The sequence below is a fragment of the Silurus aristotelis genome (assembly GCF_946808225.1).
Source record: "Silurus aristotelis genome assembly, chromosome: 2".
Taxonomy (NCBI): Eukaryota; Metazoa; Chordata; class Actinopteri; order Siluriformes; family Siluridae; genus Silurus; species Silurus aristotelis.
In genome coordinates, this window is record NC_139575.1 from 26,529,012 (window position 1) to 26,541,428 (window position 12,417).

Genomic DNA, 12,417 nt, shown 5'->3' on the forward strand with positions numbered 1-12,417 from the left:
ACTCACCAGCCACAGAAATATTTGCACCTTTCACCTTGTGAGTAAGGAGAAGCAGGAGGAGAAGGAACAGTTCAGCTGGGAACTGAGGTTAATTGGTTTAAAAAAATATTTTTAAATAAATTAAGTTCATAGCTATTTAGGAGTCTTTTAAGCAACAAAATCTGTAACACAGCTTGACAGCTTGTAAATGTAATTGACATTTATATATTTTTTGTAATACAAGTTTGTTTTTGTCCCTGTGCCACTCCCTTTTATTCTCCCTTCTGCAGAAGAATTTCAAAAAGCTACAGCTGCACTGCATGAGAGCTTATTTGCATGTGGAGGTGTGTGACCATGGTTTTGCTCTAAAAGGCAAAACATGTGGGGTAGGCCATGCAGAAAGAGAGACAGAGCACGAGAGAGTGAGAGAGAGATAAGGAGGGAGAGAGAGAGAGAGAGAGAGAGAGAGAGAGGGATGGATGAATGGGGGAAGGAAGGGAGTGTCAGAGCTTTGGGACTCCATAGCATTTGAAACAATGGAAACACTTCTAAAATCATTAAAATCGACTGTTGCAGGAAAAAGGAAGAAATAAAAAAAAGCAACAAAAACCAAAAACAATCAGCTTCGTAGAACATAAATTCACCATATTTACTGATAAAGACTTTACAGAATACATTTACAATCTGAAAACAAGCTACAAAGACAGGTACAACAAAAGAACTTTGTCTCAGTACAGTACATACAACAAAAGAGTATCATTAGCTTGGGTGTGTGCGTGTGTATGTCTGTGTTTGTGTTTGGAGAAAAATTGCATAGTTTCAGCTTGTTAATTAGAACCACACACCTTGAAAAAAAAAAAACACACCCATCTGCATCACACACTAAGCAAATGATGTCCTTGTTTTTATTGTAATAAATACAGGAAGACAGAGTTATGTTCACATTAAATGTTATTGATCAAAAAGAAGTAAATGATTATATTTGCTACCCTGTATTATGTGTAGAGTGTAATTCACGTGATTTCAAATTAAGCACACGTTCCTAAACTAAAAATAAAACCAGTTGATATAAGGATTCCCCTATACAATTCCCCTTTCCATCCCCCTCTGACTGAGACTTTGGGAAGACATTATCACATTATTCCTTATCCTCCTCCTCCTCCTGCACCTCCTCCTCCTCCTCCTCCTCCTCATCCAGTGCCATGTGTGCAGTGCGCATCTCAGGGCCCCACTGAATATCTCCTCTTGGCCTTATCCACCCTAGGGATTATCAAAGACTTGTCATTTCTCTGTCTACCATTACTCTGCTGCTCTGTAATTTGCATCCATTTACATGTAAATGCTAATGTGGTAGGCTGGCGCTCTTTGTCAGGGATTTTGTCGGAAGGCTGTTAATCGTATTGAAATCAAAGGATTGTGTGATTTAGGCTTGCGTATATAAACCAACAAAGATTAGTACATTAAATGATGGCCCCATTGTAAGCCATAAAAAATGAATACAATATAAACACCAGGTCATCAGCATATTTTAAAAGTCATGTTTTGTAAAGTATTATGCACTCCATGATATATTACAATACATTGTAAAAAATAATGTAACACTTTTCTGATTTGAGAAATAAAATATATAGCAAATAGTTGATTATTGTCTGGCTTGTAGTGAATGTTAACATGGGGAAATTAACTGTCAAAAGCAAGCCCATCACTTGCTTTCTGCACTTTACTGTCACCCAACATCCTGATTTCATATTATACAGCATTTCTAATATGATAGCCTGAGGGTAATAACACAGTCTGAAAATAATACTTGAAAATAATGGATGTGTAGTGGATATTGTTATGACAAATGATCTGTCATTTCTTGCATAATTGCCCTAAACAACACATTAGTACATGTCTTATCAAAAATGATCAAAAAAGATTGTTGTCATGGAGTGCATTTAAATTCTGTTTGAAAAGGGTAAACAAAAAGCTGTCAGGAATTTCTTGTCAAAATTTATTTTATCCTCTGTTTATCTATGTTATGTTATAGGATGGGGTTTGTAAGAGAGGATACATTTGCATTCTAGTTAAAAAGAATATAATTTTCGGCTATCATCGCAATTAGGTCTCGCAGTTGCTACTCGGAAACAAATGTTTGGAGTTGCAAGGTTTACATTAGAATGTAATGTGTTGATCTTCATGCTATAACACACATACCAAACCAATAATTTACTGAGCAGCTGAGTCTGGTATGTTAAACATGGGCATCAAACTGTGCCAGTTCTTCTGCATAGTCACTGGGTCTGGCTTGACCTATTGCATACTGACCTCTAGTGGTGTTTCGAGTGGATCTTGGATCCACCTTGACCCTGACCAGAATAAAGAATAAATGTATAGTTCAATAAAACAAGTCTAGTGGTGAAGTTGCTAGTAACTTGTTGAGAGTCATTTGGCTAAGCCATAAAACATAAAAAAAAATAAAATAATAATAATCTCTAATATATCTATAATACATATTGCTGCTGTATGATTTTAGAATAAAATTATTTGTCTGTGGAAACAGGAAAAGTCGGTACACTGCATGCACTCATATGTGGTTCCATCATATGGATATGTGGTTCTTTCCCAAACTGTTGCTACAAAACCAGAAGCATACAGCTATCTATAATCTGTTTGTATGCTGTAAAATTACTATTCTTTTTCACTATTGATTAAAGGCCCAACCTTATTTCAGCATGACAATGACTCTTTGTACAAATTGAGCTTTATTAAGACATCATTTGCAAAGGCTGGAGTGGAAGAACGTCTCTAGGTTACGACCGTAACCCTAGTTCCCCGAGGGAATGAGACGCTGCGTCGAAACGCTAAGGGAACGCCCCTGCCTGACCGCGCTCTGAACCACGTGTGTAATCTGACCAATAGGCGTTTGGGATGTGACGTCATCAGCAGGCGACGTCGCGTAAACAGGAAGCTACAAATGGCTGCGAGATGGACCAGACGCCAGCTCCTGCGAGAGAAGGTAAGCGCCGCAGGGATGCAGGGAGTGTGGCACGGAGACGCAGCGTCTCATTCCCTCGGGGAACTAGGGTTACGGTCGTAACCTAGAGACGTTCCCCTTCAGGAACTCGAGCTGCGTCGAAACGCTATGGGAACGAGTGTCCAATCACGCCACACTGACCAGACCCTGTCTAGAGAGTGAGGGCCTCGGCACCAGCACGCAGGACAGAGGAGCCCGGGGTGGCTCTGAGGTCAAGGTCATAGAACCTGACGAAGGTCAGCGGGGTGGACCAACCCGCCGCGTCACAGATGTCCTGGAGAGGGACTCCAGCGGACCAGGCCGTAGAGGCCGCCACACTCCGGGTGGAGTGAGCTCGAACCCCGAGCGGTGCGGGGAGGCCAGAGGACTCGTGAGCCGACACAATCGCATCCACAACCCATCTGCTCAAAGTCTGCTTATTGGCCGGGAAACCTTTCCTATTAGGGCTAGAACAGACTAGCAGCTGCTCCGACTTCCTCCAAGGACTCGTCCTGCGGAGGTAAGCATCCAGCGCTCGCACTGGACACAGCCGGTGCTGTCGCTCCTGGTCGGGGGCAGTAAACGGAGGAGGGCAGAATGCCTGCAACACGACAGGACGTGAGGGAGCCGAAGGCACCTTAGGCACGTACCCAGGTTTCGGATAGAGAAACACTCTGGCCATGCCAGGGGCAAACTCCAGGCGAGACGGGGCCACGGACAGAGCCTGCAGATCCCCGACCCTCTTCAGGGAGGAAATCGCCAACAGAAAAGTGGTCTTAATCAACAGAAACCTAAGGGACACATCGGCTAACAGCTCGAAGGGGGGCTCAGAGAGAGCCGCCAGCACAACTGCCAGATCCCAGACAGGCACTCTGGGTCGCGTCCCGGGCCTCAGCCTCCGGGTGCCACGGAGGAAACGTGTCACCAGTGGGTGCCTACCCAGCGACTGCCCCACAGGTGGGGAGCCATAAGCCGCGATGGCTGACACGTAAACCTTCAGGGTCGAAGGGGTTAACCCTGCGGCAAACTGTTCCTGTAGGAACTCCAGAACTGAACCAACCGGGCAGTTAACAGGATCCAGGCCACGGTGCTCGCACCAAGACGTGAACAGCCGCCACTGTGTGGCGTACGACGGGAGCTCTGGAGTGGAGAAGGGTCTCCACCACCTCGGTGGAGAGACCAGCCGCTACCACAACTCTGGGCGGGGGTAAACCAGGGTTCCGCCCGCCTGAGAGAGAAGATCCCCCCTGGGAGGAATCTCCCACGGAGGGCCCTCGAGTAGGGACACCAAATACGCAAACCACGGTTTGCTCGACCAGGAGGAGACGGACTCCATCCCGGTGAACTCTCTCCAGAACTCCAGGGAGCAGAGCGATCGGGGGAAAGGCGTACAGGCGTAGCCTCGGCCACAACTGTACCATGGCATCCAGCCCCAACGGGCTCTGTAGAACCTCCGCCATACGAGCTCCACCACCTCGGGGTGGAGATGCCATTCCCCAGGCCTCGGCCCCTGCCTCGACAGGGCGTCTGCTCTGACATTCAACCGACCCGGGATGTAAATGGCCCTCAGGGACAGAAACCTGTCCTGAGACCACAAGAGGCCTGCCTGTGCTAGCTTGTACAAGGGGCGAGATCGGAGACCCCCCTGGTGGTTGATGTTGGAGACCACCGCCGTATTGTCCGTGCGGACCAACACATGGCGATCTCTCAGGTCCGGGAGAAAGTGTTTCAACCCTAAAAACACTGCCATCATCTCCAGGCAATTTATGTGCCACGAGAGACGCGGGCCGCTCGACAGACCTTGGGCGGAGTGGCCACTCATGACCGCTCCCCACCCGGTGAGGGAAGCGTCCGTCGTCAGCGTCACGCGATGACACGGAGCCCCCAACACTGGGCCACGGGACAGAAACGTCCGGTCTTTCCAGACATCCAAGGCTCGAAGGGCACGCCGCAGGACCTTGATAGTGCGATGTGGGTTTCCCCTGAGGGAGAACCCCCTGCCCCGGAGCCACCACTGGAGGGGCCTCATGTGCAGGAGCCCGAGCGGAACTATGCTGGATGCTGCTGCCCTGAGCCCTAGCAGCCTCTGGAACTGCCTTACAGTGAGTGGCTGGCCTTCCCGCACTCTCCTGACGGCAGCAAGGATGACTTCGAGACCCAGCAGGCGACAACCGTGCCTGCATCCTGGCCGTGTCCCACACTACGCCCAAAAAGGTGGTTCTCTGTGCTGGAGAAAGCACGCTCTTGCTGGCGTTTAGCCGAAACCCAAGCACCTTCATGTAGGCGAGGACGACATCTCGATGCCGAACCGCCGAGGGAGCTATGATCAACCAATCGTCGATGTAATTCAAAATGCGGATGCCCTGAAGCCGCAGCGAGGCCAGTGCAGCATCGACGCACTTCGTGAAGGTGCTGGGCGAGAGTGCCAGACCGAACGGGAGGACCCGATATTGGTATGCTATGCCCCCGAAAGCAAACCTCAGGAACCTCCTGTGTGCAGGAAGGATGGAGATGTGAAAGTATGCGTCCTTTAGATCTACAGTGACGAACCAGTCCTTGGACCTGATCTGCGTCACGACCCCCTTGAGGGTGAGCATCCTGAACCTGAGTCTCCTGAGAGAGCGGTTCAAGGAGCGAAGATCTAGAATGGTACGCAACCCGCCATCCTTCTTTGGAACGACGAAGTACGGGCTGTAGAAGCCTGACTCTTGAACCGAGGGGGGAACCACCTCGATGGCCCCTTTCCCCAGGAGTGTGTGCACTTCTCGTTCCAGGACCAGAGCCTGCTCGGGACCCACCAGGGTGGGACACATCCCGTTGAAACGGGGAGGAGAGGACACGAACTGAATCGCGTAACCACCTTCTACCGTCCGCAGGACCCACCGGGAGACTTCTGGCAGCCCCTCCCATGACACCAGAAAGTTTCTTAGGGGAACCAGCCCCTCGGGGCTGGCCTCTGACCGACTCAGAGCAGCTGGGGCGGGGCCCTGCAGCTGATGACACCTCGAGAGAGGCGGCGGGTCTCCCCCATCCGTACCGAGACTTTGGGCGGAAGTGGAGGGAGACCCCCGCTGGAGGGCGGCCGTGCTCTGAAGCACATCCTGTGGCAGAGACCTGGTGGTGAGGGGGAGGGACGGGCACCGTAGCGTGAGGCGTACACCGCCCCCTCGACTAAAAATCGTCAGGATTTCCGCACCACAGCCCGTTTGCTGGAGGCGAGGGTGACCCTCAGGTCAGCCCGCTCCTTTTTGGGCTCTGTTTCTGGGCTTCGCAGTGCCCGGAGGGACCGGGCTGGGGCTGCCGCTGACCAGCCCCACATGATCGGCGAGGGAGGTACTGCTGAAACGCAGCCGACTGCTTCTTAGACTCCTGAAACCTGATCACGACCACCGTCACGGCGACACCAAACAGGCCAGGCGGAGCCATCGGTGCGTTCAAGAGCACAGCTCGATCCTTGTCTGGGAGGTCGGACAAGGTGAGCCACGGATGCCTCTCTGTGGCCGCCATGGACCGACCAACGGCCTGCGCCGTGTGCTTCGTGGCCCGAAGGGTTAAGTCGGCAGCGCGACGTAACTCCTTAATGTCAGTGGCCCCAGAGCTAAGTCCCTCATCCAAATCACATAGCAGGTCAGCCTGGTACGCCTGCAACACACCCATGGTGTGGAGACATCCCGCAGCCTGACCTGCTGCCGCGTAAGCCTTCCCCACTAAAGCCGATGTAGCACGTAGTGGTTTAGTAGGGAACACTGGAGCCTTTAGCGACGATGCCACGCCAGGAGAGAGATAGCTGGCTAGCGTCTCTTTAACACGCGGCATCGCCCCATAGCCGCACGCCTTAGCCTTAGAGCGAAGAGTGGCGAGACGAAGAACGCGCTGAGTACGGGGTCTCCCAGGAACTGGACACCTCGGCGTGCAGATCGGGGAAGAACGGCAGGCCCCGGCGCCGAGGAAGCGACACAGGTCGCAGAAAGCGCTCATCCAGCTTACTGGGTGCGCGCTGTCTCTGCTGCTTCACTGGCCAAGCTAGATCCGGCTTAGCAACGGCTCGTGTCACGACCTCGAGGAGTTCCTCGTACAGCACAGGCTGCGAGGACTCCACGGGCTCGCTAGCATCCATCAGCTCACCCTCCTCGGAGAGAGAGACATGTAATGCCGCGCTGCTCATACCGGGAGAAGAAGCAGCCATCGGGCCTGCTTCTCCGATAGAGCCGAAGCTCAATTCAGCCGACGAAGCTAAAGCGGACTCATCCGACTCCAACCCCGCCGCTAAATCGGCCTGCGACTCCCACGAGCGCCGGCGCCGCTTCGCCTCGGCGAGAGCGGGACCGGAGCCGCGAGGGAGAGAGCTCCTCTCAAAGAGCGCTCTCCGGGAGCGAAGCATGCGCATAGCCATGCGGCTACAATACGAGCAATCGACTCCCTCGAGAGCTGACTGTGCATGCTCCACTCCCAGGCAAATAATGCACCGATCATGCGAATCCTTGCCGGTAATGAAATGCGGACACGGATGAACACACTTACGGAAACTCTGCCTGCCAGCCATCACTCGATCAGAAAAACACAGCGAAACTTACCTGAACGAGCAGAAAGCTGGCGTCTGGTCCATCTCGCAGCCATTTGTAGCTTCCTGTTTACGCGACGTCGCCCACTGATGACCTCACGTCCCAAATGCCTATTGGTCAGATTACACACGTGGTTCAGAGCGCGGTCACGCAGGGGCGTTTCCATAGCGTTTCGACGCAGCTCGAGTTCCTGAAGGGGAACTCCAGTTCCCTGCACAGAGCACTGACCTCAACCACAGTGAAAATTTTTGAGATGAACTGCAACAGCAGACCTCCTCACTAGAATACCTAACTACCTAAATGAGCACAAATTCCCATCGGCACACTATAAAATCTAGTGGAAAGTCTTCCCAGAAGAGTGGGCAGGTTATTATAGCAGCAAAAAAAGGAGCAAATCTCTTTTAATTTTGTTTTGGTAACATATGACTTGATAACGGTATCTAATTCTCTTTTTCATTTGAAAAATCATTTAGTAATATAAAAATCTAGTAAAATGTTTTTACATCATACTTTTATATTGTAATTAGTCCTCAGATGTATAGTGTGCAAGGTGTTGGCCAAAAGGAGGCGGCAGATTTTTGTCTATTTAAAATCAATGCATATGGTCTTCTGACATGCATAAAAGGTCTAGTATTATGTGTGTACATTTAATTGCATGTATTCTATCTATCTATCTATCTATCTATCTATCTATCTATCTATCTATCTATCTATCTATCTATCTATCTATCTATCTATCTATCTATCAAATGAAAAGATTAAATAAAAAAATGTGATCAGTTTTGACTATAGAAATTGACTTTTGACAAATGTTAGAAAACGTGAAACAGTTGCTTTGCTGAAGTTGCAGTTGCTAAAATTATTAGCATTTAATTGACTGTGCAAGAAAAAAACGTGTGATTGGCTAATTTTGGATTATAATTTTGGGATATAATTTGAGGGTTAAAATGTTTTTTATTTGTATTTATTAAATAAAAAGTTTTGTATGTCTGTTGTCTGTTTTTAGTATATCATTAACACCATTACAATTTTAAATATATATTTTATCCAATATTGTTTTTAAGAGTAAGTATACAGTGTCATGTACTTGACAATGGCAAGGTTACTAGGACAAATAATAAAAAAAATAGTAATAAGGTAACAATTATACAAAGTACAAGTACAATGTGAAGTAATGTAACATTTAAGTATGATATGATAAAATGCTACCACATAGTTTGCTTGCTTGACTGGATACCATGATAACCTCATAAAATTCTATATTGCAGGTTTGTAACATTGCAACGTTTTTTCCATTATCATGTTTAAATTACCATGTATTAGCAAAACATGTGAATGATGACTATTATACATATTGTATGCAGACTAAAAACATAATTTTAGGCTAATTTTCACGTAATTGTAATCAAGTTCATTTAGTGTCCTTGTTTGGTTTTTAAATAGTTCTCATTGCATTAGCCTAACCTATCCTAACAACAATGTTTTTGTAAATAGATACATCTGGTCCGCAGTATGCAATTATTTGTTTTGTGGTTCTTGTTTTGTCCTTGTTTTTTGTTATGTTTATTCCAGCCTTAGCAGGATGCACATGTATTCATCCAGTCCTCATAGACACAACAGATCTAGGCCAAAACAAATCCATATGCATATTTTAAATACAAAATGAATAATAGTGTGCAGAAGCTGGGAAAAAATGCCACAGAAATGTGGAAAGACATCACATTTGTTGCTGGTATGTAATTAAGACTGATGGCCCTAAAACTATAAACATACCAGTCAGCATTATATTTGTTTCTCTCTCTCTTTCTATCTCTCTCTTTCTCTTCTCTCCTTCCTCAGGGAGTGTTCACTTTTAGAAACCACACTCTGCTGCTGTTGATGGGCAATTAGATGAATACCACTAGAAGCTATGAAGGTGGCTTTGGACTGCAAATAGTTTTATTATGAAAGCTTTTCATTGCATCTTATTACAAACCATTTTTGCCCTCTTCATCAGTGGACAATCAACTAAACAGACTTCATGACAAAACTATCATGGATTTTCTGATTGCACAATTGCAAATATAATACATTTATAGAAGATAATTAATTACATATAGTTTTACCCAGATCAGGATGGGTTATCTTTTGAGTCTGGCTCCTTTCAATATGAAGAAGATTCCTTCCCTATATTGTTTCAGAGTGTTTTACCTTGCCACCACTGCCTTTGTAGGAATACATTTAATATATCCTGAATCTGTTTACATTAAAGCACTATGCAAATCAAACTGAATTGAAAATCAAATAGAAACCTTAAACCTCTGTCAATCTCCCTGAGGTGTGCAAAAGAAACAATTAATGCACATGTTTTATAGCTGTATCTGTTTCTCTTACAGCATTGCCTTATAACTGAACTCTGGAAACTGGATAAAAAAATAAAAAACATAAGCCTTTTGAAAATGTTAACACCTATTATAATAAATTGCAATGTTTATATAATAAATAATACTATTAGAAATCACACTTTTACAATGGATATACATCTACAATCATCTGAAAAAAAGGGCAATTTATATTATATTATATTATATTATATTATATTATATTATATGCATATGTACAAGGGTGAGAGTGATTAATGTACAAAAGGTGCAGTAGGTAAAGTCAAGAAGACGTGTCAAGAATATAATATGCTCAAATAACATGATTTACATATGTACATATATGCGTGTTTGTATGATACAGTATTTACATAAATAAATATGGGTGGAATATACAGCGATACAATGATAAACATAAGTTATAGATGATGCAAGGATGCAATTGATAAGGCAGTGCAACAGACAGAAGTGACAGTGCAGTAGTGTATTTGTTAACATTATATTATTTACATTTACATTTGCAACATTTAGCAGATGCCCTTGTCTAGAGCGGAGTACAAAAATGCTTTGAGTCTCTATCAATGAATAAATGTACACTGGTACGCTAGATTACAACCTTAAGATAAATCTTAAGAGAGTATTTTTTTGAACAAAGCAAACTTGTAAATTGTTAATTTAAGTATTTCAAGAAGAGGTAGGTCTTCACCTTCTGTTGAAGATATCCAGGGACTCCACTGTTCGGACATCTAGGGGAAGTTCATTTCCCCACTTTCGTGCCAAGACAGAGAAGAGCCATGAAGTTTACTTTCCTCTTACACTGAGAGCTGGTGATACCAGTCGAGCAGTGCTAGAGGATCTAAGGCAGCGTGGTGCAGTGTGAAGAGTGATAAGGTCTCTAAAGTAAGAGAAAGCTGGTCCATTTTTGGCTTTGTCGGCAAGCATCAGTGTTTGAATCTAATACGTGCAGCTACTGGAAGCCAGTTGAGGAAGCCCAGCAGTGGGGTGGTGTGGAAGAACTTGGGCAGGTTGAACACAAGACGTGCCACTGCATTTTGGATCATTTGCAGTGGATGAATAGCATTTAGAGGTTCCAGCAGGGAGTTGCCAGTAGTCCAGTCTCGGAATTGTAAAATACTGAACTAGCACCTGAGCAGCCTGTGTGTACAGAAATGGTTGAATCCTTTGGATGTTGTAGAGAAGGAATTGACAAGAATGAGCCACATTAGCAACATGTAAGCAGAAGTACAGTTGATTGTCCATAGTTACCCCAAGGTTGCGAGTTATTAAGAGATATTCTGAAAAGATAAGTTGAGTGTCATCAGCATAGAAGAAACCCATGTAGGGATAAAACTTCACCAAGAGAGTGTTATAGAGGGAGAAAAGGAGGGGACCAAATACTGAGCCTTGTGGGACACCAGTGGAGAGTCTGCTTGGGGCAGATGTGGACCCCCTCCATGTTACCTGGTATGAGCGACCGTCCAGGTAGGAAACAAACAAGAGAGTCTTGAGGTTGACTATGTCGAATGCTGCTGAAAGGTCTAGGAGGATGAGTACAGATTTACATTTAAATTGATGGCATTTGGCAGATGCCCTTATCCAGAGCGACTTACAATTGAGCAGGGGAGGGTTAAAGGCCTTGTTCAAGGGCCCAGCAGTGGCAGCTCAGTGGTGGTGGGATTTGAACATGTGACCTTTCAATCCAAAGTCCAATGCCTTAACTACTGAGCTACAACCACAGATGACAGCTTGGCTGATCGAGCAGCATGTAGTTTCTCAGAGACAGCCAAAAGGACCGTCTCTGTGGAATGTGCTGCTTTGAAGCCAGACTGGTTTGGATCATAGAGGTTGTTCTGTGAGAGATAGACAGACAGTTGGTTAAAAACCAGAGATTTAGAAGAGAAGTGATGTAGTCTGTAGTTGTTGATGTCTGATGCATCCAGAGCAGGTTTCTTCAAGATGGAAATAACCCTTGCTTGCTTAAAGGTAGTTGGCACATTGCCAGATGCTAAAGACCTGTTGATGATTGTGGAGATGAAAGGCAGGGGGCCTTGTAAGATGGTCTGATGTGTAGTTGAAGAGATTGGATACAGAGGGCAGGTGGTGGGATTGAAAGATTGGATGACTTGCAGTATCTCTTCTTCTGCTACAGTTGGGAAGCTTAACAATGAAGGAGGAGGGAATTTGTGTAGTGTAGGCATTGTTGGGGAGGAATGTAAGGTCTGTCAGATTTCCTTAATCTTCTTATCATAGAAGGAGACAAAGTCTTCAGCATTCAGGGAGGATGGAGCAAGTGGAGCAGGGGGGTTGTGTAGTGAAGAGAAGATGTGGAGGATATTGTGCAGAGGCCTTAAGCTTTTCCTTGTAGAAGGCTTAGCAGTCACATTCAAAGAAAATTTGGTCAGGAGTGCATGGTAGGATGCGAGGTTTGCAACAAGTTGCACTTTTTTCCACTTCCTCTCTGCTGATCAGAGTTATACTATTTGCTTGCTGTTTGCTGATAGGCGGGAAGCGGGACAAG